The following is an 8,706-nucleotide window of genomic DNA, read 5'->3' as shown; positions in this document are numbered from 1 at the left end:
CAATCATCAGTCATTTGTGTAAGTGCTGTGCTTGTTGAATGTCCTTCCCTTTTAGTGCACTGAAAGTCTGTTGTCAATTTGTTTACCGTAAAATAGCATTGTATCTCGTCAAACACAATTTTTTCCAAAAGTTTACTACGGGTTGGTAACAGGCTGATTGGTCTGCTATTTGAGCCAGGGTTGCGCTTTACTATAATTTTTTTTAAATGTTCTTTATTTAACCTTTATTTAACTAGGCAAGTCAGTTATGAACAAATTTTTATTTACAATGACGGCCTACCCCGGCCAAACCCTAACGACACAGGGCCAATTGTGTGCCGCCCTATGGAACTCCCAATTACGGGCCGGGTTGTGATGCAGCCTGGAATCGAACCAGCGTCTGTAGTGACACCTCTACCACTGACATGCAGTGCCTTAGACCACTGCACCACTCTGGAGCGAAAACTGTTCTTAGGTAGCGGAATGACTTTTGCTTCCCTTCCGGCCTGAGGGCACACACTTTCTAGTAGGCTAAATTGAAGACATGGCAAGTAGGAGTGGCAATATCAACCACTATTATCCTCATTACTTTTGCTTCCCTCCAGACCTGGCACACAGCTACCCTACTATCTAGGTATAAAGATCTGTGTGCAAACACACTCTCCCATGGACCAGCTCTTAGATATCTCTATTTGCAGAGCACACAGAGACAGATATCTCAAATGTATGCCCATACATCCTGTACTTAATATCAGTGTGTTGAGAGATAAATAGTAGTTCTTTGAAGAAACATATTAACTAGATAACCATCTAAAACTACAGCCTGACAGACGCTCCCTCCCTCAGCCCCTTCTTAGTGTGCACTGACTGGACCATTTTTCCCGGACTTAAATTGGAATGTTTGTTGTGTGGATAGATCTTGTTTAGACTACCAGGCGCATTATCGGGCCAATCCGTTACACAGTCAGTCACAATATGTACCAAGACCCCAGACAGGAAGCCACACTAGGGAGGAGAAGAGATAAGATAGGAGAGAAAAGTAGAGAAGAGAAGAGAGAAGAGGGGAGAGAAAAGGAGAGAAGAGAGAAGATAGGAGAGAAAAGGAGACATATCAGGTCATTTCCTTGCCCTAACTGTGGTCTGACAGGTGGAGCTGTTCAAAGAGACAGCGGTGTGTGATGAAAAGCCTTATAACTGAGAGTAACTGTTCTTAAAAAAGTGAAAAGTATATCTGTTCCGTTTGGCTGAGTAAGCAAACCTGGGAGGGGAGAGTGAAGGCTCATACTAACCCTGACCATTGGAGAGAGGACCCCAACCAGCACATTCCTCTACACAGATTACATTCAAAGGACAAGACGTATGTGTGTGTATGTGGTTACAGTATATGTAAGAGATGGATATATCTACACTGCCCTACCATGCAAAAAGGCAGTAACTGCTCATTTGTTAAAAAATGAGTTAATATCATTTTTGCTACATTAAATACATGTTTAATCATGTGGACAAGTATCCTGCCTCCATTGTATTGTGTTTTGGAGAAAATGGGGGTCATGTTAGCAGTAACTGCATAAAGTTACTGTTAAACCAAGGTAAATAAAAGCCATTTTTCTCAGTTCCACGCTATGAGCAGTTACTGCCTTTTTGCTTGGTAGGGCAATACATGCTTCCCAGTTTGCAGGTTCATTCCACAGGTCTTATCATACGATAGCATTTCAACTCAATAAAGGATTCAACTTCTCCCTTGTGGACAACATGTAAGTGTTTACCAGGGCCTGGTAAACCATTCTTCCACAAAAATGAAATGAGACATTATTAAATGTACTTGCAAGCACAAAGCATATAGTAATTCTCCATTATCCCATCAAACAACCCACAGACTGGCCATGGGGCAATGAAGTCAATTGACCCTCAGAGAGAGCATCCTAATTTATAGTGAGGATGAGCATGTGATGATTATACTCCCATATGGTTGCATTTCACCTAGCAACCTTGTGAGGGTCACCAGCCAATGTGTCCTATTTACACAAGGCTTTCCTGTTGTCTGTCATATGCGTGTAATAAGCACATGTTAGTCACTTTCCCTTGGCCTTCTTTGCTTAATTGCTCATATTGGAGGGCAGTGCATTGCTCTGACTGTAACACATAACCCTGGGGAAGTGAGGATGAAAAGTACACTGCTGCATGGTCCTCTGTCCTTGTTCAACTCTCTCCCTACATCATCCTCTGCTAGGCCCCTGGCCAACACGAAAAATGTCATGCCACATCTCTGGCATATGGACTTACCAGAGTTAGCATGTTATGGCCAGGGGAGTTGTCCCTGGCTTTATGCATTAGTTGGCCAAGGCTTGGTCGACCTTGTATCATTGACCTGATAGCCCACGGGTGACCACAGTTCCCATGTGACGCAAAAGTAGAGTCAACAGTCACAGACAGTCCACAAAAAGAACAGTAGTCAGTAGTCTCCAGGTCTCTGCAACAGTAGCTTCAGTGGCTGTGGAATGGACTGTTTTCAGTTGCAGTGTTGTTAATGCTGGTCCTATGGAAACAAACTGACCTTGCACCTCCTCACTATTTTTGACTTGAATATTCATTGAATGAATGGCATGTAAGAACCAAACACTTATCTAAATCAACTAACACCTCATTATCATTCTATAAAGCAGTTAACATAGGAGACAAAATGCCTTGAATAAGCAATCAGTGGCTAAATAATTACAACGGAGGCCTAATAAGGAAACTCAAGGTACTTTAACATGAACACTTGTTTCACTATGACAGATATGATGAGTGAGAAAAATAGACTCAATGGGAGAGGTCTATTTTAGCAGTCATCTAACAGGCTGTGTGAGCCTCTGACCCGACATCCTAGGCTGAACCCTGACCCTGTCATCGTAAATCACCCTCCTGTTTGTATTTGTTTCAAACAGTCTGGCCTTAAAAGCAGCTGCATCCCTTTTTTAAGTTCTCACATAGCTGTGCGTGAACTTCCTTTTTTTCTGAGGCATCAAGAGTAAACCGCCGGGGGGAAAATAACTCAAGAGACCACAAAATAACTCTAGATGACAATAAATTACAAAACTGATGAGTAGGAATGTAACGATAGTGAGTTACAGGAAAGTTTAGATGTGGTCAGTACTGAGGTAAAGGGAGGCATTAGGCAATTTTCACTCACAACATCCAGCTGAAATGCCTAATATAACATCCCTTTATCTAAGCAGGGGTTACTGGTGGATGAAGACTCCATGTTGCATTAGGGGACAATTCACCTCAGGGTAACCTTGAGTCGTCAGTGTCTGTCCTTCAGGCTAATTCACACGGAGCCTTGTCTTTGACTCATACATGTCCTCCAGAGTATCTCTAAAGACGCCCTCTCTACTATTAATCACCCATAGACAAGCCAATCTCATTTTAACTGGAGAATCTGTTGGTGATAAGCCATCACTTTGACCCCAACCCACCTCATACCCAGAAACTAAATCTAATATGACCCTTTTCATGGATAATATAGACTGCCAAGCCTACTGGTGGTCTCTTCCCCACGCACATTCAGTCTGGCTCTCCCAGCATGTTCTCCCTGGAGCCTGCCAGGGACAAGTCTACTCCCTGACTCACACAGACCCCTCCACCTCCTCCACTCCTCCTTTCCACCGCAGCTCCCCCATAGCTGTTCTCCTCCTTTTCTAATAGAACGATTGGACTGACAGTGTGCAGCTGCTTAAACAACACAACGGCTGAATGTCTTGCTGCTGCTGGGATGCACTCCTTGGGTCCTTATTTATAACCTGCTGCACAGGGGCAGTCCTAGTGGAGAGATACAGACAGCAGCAGCTGGCAAGGAACAGAGAAAGTGGTATAGTGGGATATTGGGAGACACTGGAGGGAAGGAAGATATAGAAAGAAAATGGAAAGGAAGAATTGAATCATCATATTTCAACTCACTAATTGTCTCATACCTGAAAAGTTCTGGTGTTAGTTGTAATGGATTATATGGAAATTGTAGCTCCCTCTACTGGGCTTCTGATGAATATAAGACCTAGTATTACTCTATATTCTGGTGGGGGATAGCAAGAGATTCAATTATAAATGATTTATGTAAATAATGATTAAAAAGGATCTGGTGACCAACAATTGGTGTGAATAGTATAGTGTTAAATACCAATGCCAGAGGGTCCCCAATGGGCCTACACTGGTTGAATCAAGGTTGTCATTTCAATGGAATTACGTTAAACCAACGTGGAATAGACGTTGACGTTGAGCACCAACATGTTAAGTTCATATGAGCATGTCAAATTGGGTGTCAAATGAAAGCTAAGAGTCTATATATTTTTAGATATTAAGGCATATATAGATTTTTCAACCATTTTCTGTAAAGAAAATGTGGAATAAGCAAAGGCTTTGGTTTCTGGTCAAACAGATGGAAATGGGGGATTCAACAACATCTATCAGAAAAGTCTTAAAAGGTAGAAATACATCAAAACACAACAATGCTGAAGTAAAGACCCCTGCCAACTAATATCAATGCATATTTAGTTGTTGGGAAATGATTTGCCTTCTGTAAGTTTAAGTAACATTACCCTGGGCCTTGAAATTCTGTTATCCTAAACCCTACATATCTTTAAGATAATTAAGGGAGGATAATGAAAGTTCACAGAAGTAACAAGTATAGGTAGACCTATCAATTAGTTATAGTGTTTTTACTGATATAAAGTTTGTCTATGAATTATTAAGTGATTAAAACGAACAGAATTTCTGAAAAATCGGTAACGGAATTTCTGCAATTGAATTGACTATAGTGGGAAATCATAGTAGTCACAAACCATAGCTGGGTCCACAAATTTGGACAGCACAGTACAGTACAGTAAAGAAAAGTATAGTTCAGTACACAGTAGAGCACATTGTAATGTATTGTACTGCGCTGCACTCTACAGTACTGAAATACACTATACTGTTACATGCTGCACTACAGTACTGAAATACACTATACTGTTACATGCTGTGCTGTACTGTGCTCTAGTTATCTGTACTTTGATGTTCAAACATGTGAAACATATATGTCTATGATTGGTTCAGATAATTAAATAGTGTTTGTTCATTTATACAGTAATCATTATTAAACATGTCCTAACCTGAAATTTGAACTCACAACCTCTTTATTAATGGCATTCAGATCTTCCTGCTATGCCACCATGTCTGTGTCAGTTATCAGTTAATTACTATTCTCTCATCATTGATTTGATTGACTTATTTCAGTAATTTGGGGGGCTTCTGTATAGTTGTCTTATGCTGGTGGGGCATATTACTGTTTTAATGTTATTCCTTCATCACTATGATCAATAAAATTGTTTTTCTTGAGTGCACTTCTAACAGAGCTGAGTTTTCCTTAGTGTAAAGTGTAGCAATAGTGGCATAGCAGGAAGATTGGAATGCTGTGAACCAAGAGGTTTTGAGGTCAAATCTCAGGTGAGGACATGTTGAATACTAATTATTCTAGCCTGCAATAGGTTTGAGTAATTTAGTCCTATAATAGCACATTAGCACAGTATTTATAAACCCTACACTGATATATGATTTTATTGACCTGACTAATGTTTTGAATGAATCCATGATCAATTCTGAAGAAAATTGTGTGAGCAAAATGTCAAGAGTGAAACACTTACCAGCCCTTAACGTGTCTATGTCGCTCTTCATTTCATATTCATCAAGTTCCATGAGCGGTCGACAGACGAATAATCAATCCCAGAGGCTTGATTTGGAAGATAACCTTGCTGCAACCTAATCGACAGGTAGACAAATCTCTGCTGCTGCTCAGTAGGCTACAGACCCGAAGTAGCCCTGTGTGCCTCCATCTGCGCCGCGGGAATGCTTGCTGTCACAGCAGCAAGTGTGAAAGGTCATCGAGGCTCTTCAATTATGACTGGCTGACAGGCCCTGTTGTTCAGGTCACGATTGGTGCCCACCCGTCTGGTGCCATGGTGTCTCCAACGTCTTTTTCGAGGTGCATGGAACGGTTTTGTGAGATCATCATCGTATTAGAGCTGATCTGTTGAAACGTACAGCTGTTGAATGTGACTTGTGTCCTTCTGCTGAATTTACAGCTTTTCAAATATAACTGAAAATGATTATAGTCATGGCAACGTGCATAGCATGAGTGAGTCTAAGTTATTAATGGAACAGGATATGAGTGTGGGAATTGAGTGGTTCAGAATGTTGCAGTTTTTTCTTCAAAAAGATTCTGTTTCTGAACACAGGTCACTCCATTCCAAACAAGGGCATTCTGTTCTGTCTCTCCCCTAAATAAACAATGCACTGCCAAACATGGATCGGTTAGTATTCCTAATTAAGTATACATTATCTCTCTTCTCTTGAAGCTCTCCCTTCCTTTGCCTGGCTTTATTGGTCCAGTTCTACAATGTTCTAAAATATGTTATCATCTTATACAAAACATAGGATATGATTGAGGACAATGACAGATTATCTCAGATCCTTGAAGGATCCCAAAAATGACATTGTTTTTCTGTAGATCAGCATGTCCAAAGCTTAAGCAAACATGATTTGTTCATTTCATCATTTCTATTGCCTTTGTGTATTATTTTAAGTTACATGCAGCATAGTTTCCCCTCATGTACAGTATGATGATGCTTCCCATTCCAACACTGTTTATATCAGTCAAGCCTTTCTCGTGGGAACAAGAACATTTGATTAGAGATAACATTTTCTCATAACATAGGTTAGTCATCAACATACAGTAACTGAGGGAGATCTATTACGCTGGCCCGGGTTGAATCGGCCAATGGCCCGTCACGTCATAGGGAGATAGTGGGGAGGGAAGAGCACCCTTCTCAAATCAAACAGTCATCTGCGCCGCTCGGTCATGTTGTCAACAGGGCAACATGGTTGATCGTCCAGAAACATAAAACGTCTCTTTTTCATAAAATAAAGGTTTGAATTTACTAACTACTTTTCATTGGGAAGGCAGATAAGGTGTTTTTATCAAAAGCAATCACTTTTGCATGCAAACCATTTTTTCCTGCAGTACCAGTCAAAGTTTGAACACACCTGCTCATTCAAGGGTTTTTCTTTATTTGTACTATTTTCTACATTGTAGAATAATAGTGAAGACGTCAAAACTATGAAATAACACAAAAAAGTGTTAAACAAATCAAAATGTAGATTTTAGATTTTTCAAAGTAGCCACCCTTTGCCTTCATACAGCTTTGCACACTTTTGGCATTCTCTCAACCAGCTTCACCTGGAATGCTTTTCCGACAGTCTTGAAGGCGTTCCTACATATGCTGAGCACTTTTTGGCAGATTTTCCTTCACTCTGCAGTCCAACTCATCCCAAATCATCTCGATTGGGTTGAGGTTGGGTGATTGTGGAACTATCATTTGTTTTTCAACAGGACAATGACCCAACACACCTCCAGGCTGTGTAAGGGCTATTTGACCAAGAAGTAGAGTGATGGAGAGCTGCATCAGATGACCTGGCCTCCACAATACCCCGACCTCAACTAAACTAACATGGTTTGGGATGAGTCGGACTGCAGAGTGAAGGAAAAGCAGCCAACAAGTGCTCAGCATATTTGGGAACTCCTTCAAGACTGTTGGAAAAGCATTCCAGGTGAAGCTGATTGAGAGAATGCCAAGAGTGTGCAAAGCCGTCATCAAGGCAAAGGGTGGCTATGTGAAGAATCTTTTTTTAACACTTTTTTGGTTACTACATGATTCCATATGTGTTATCTCATAGTTTTGATGTCTTTACTATTATTCTACAATGTAGAAAATAGTCCAAATAGAGAAAAACCCTTGAATGAGTAGGTGTTCTAAAACTTGACCTGTAGTGTAACTTTGGGTCTTCCTTTCCTGTGGCGGTCCTCATGAGAGCCAGTTTCATCATAACGCTTGCTGTTTTTTTTTTTTTTTTCAAAGTTCTTGAAATTTTCCGCATTGCACGACCTGCATGTCTTAAAGTAATGATGGACTGTTGTTTCTCTTTGCTTATTTGAGCTGTTCTTGCCATAATATGGACTTGGTCTTTTACCAAATAGGGCTATCTTCTGTATACCACCCCTACCTTGTCACAGTGCAACTGATTGGCTCAAACGAATTAAGAAGAAAAGAAATTCCACAAATTAACTTCTAACAGGGCACACCTGTTAATTGAAATGCATTCCAGGTGACTACCTCATGAAGCTGGTTGATAGAATGCCAAGAGTGCGCAAAGCTGTCATCAAGGCAAAGGGTGGCTACTTTGAAAAATCTCAAATCTCAAATATATTCTGATTTGTTTAACACTTTTTTGCTTACTACATGATTCCATATGTGTTATTTCATAGTTTTGAGGTCTTCATTACTATTCTACAATGTAGAGGTGTGTCCAAACTTTTGACTGGTACCTGGGCCTGATAACTATTTAGCCATCCATGTTCTTTGACATGTGATTCAGGCACTGCAAGATTATGCTTGTTTAGCTTTATGCATGATAAGCTTTATAGTGTGCCATTGAGAAGATGATTTACTGTATTTAGCTTAACCTCTGTGACGCAGTAGTGTGAAAGTATATATAGCCCTAGTTGCCTTGTATAGTCTCTCATGTGTATAAATTACATTTCCATGTTTGTCTCTCCTCCTAGAAACCACACACACTGTTGTATAAGCACACAAAATGGAAAGTGCATTGTTGTGTGGCAACAATAAAAAACCTTTTCTGTAATCTTTGATTCTGTTC

This window comes from Oncorhynchus kisutch, linkage group LG24, assembly GCF_002021735.2.
Source record: "Oncorhynchus kisutch isolate 150728-3 linkage group LG24, Okis_V2, whole genome shotgun sequence".
NCBI lineage: Eukaryota > Metazoa > Chordata > Actinopteri > Salmoniformes > Salmonidae > Oncorhynchus > Oncorhynchus kisutch.
Note: the sequence above shows the minus strand (reverse complement) of the source record.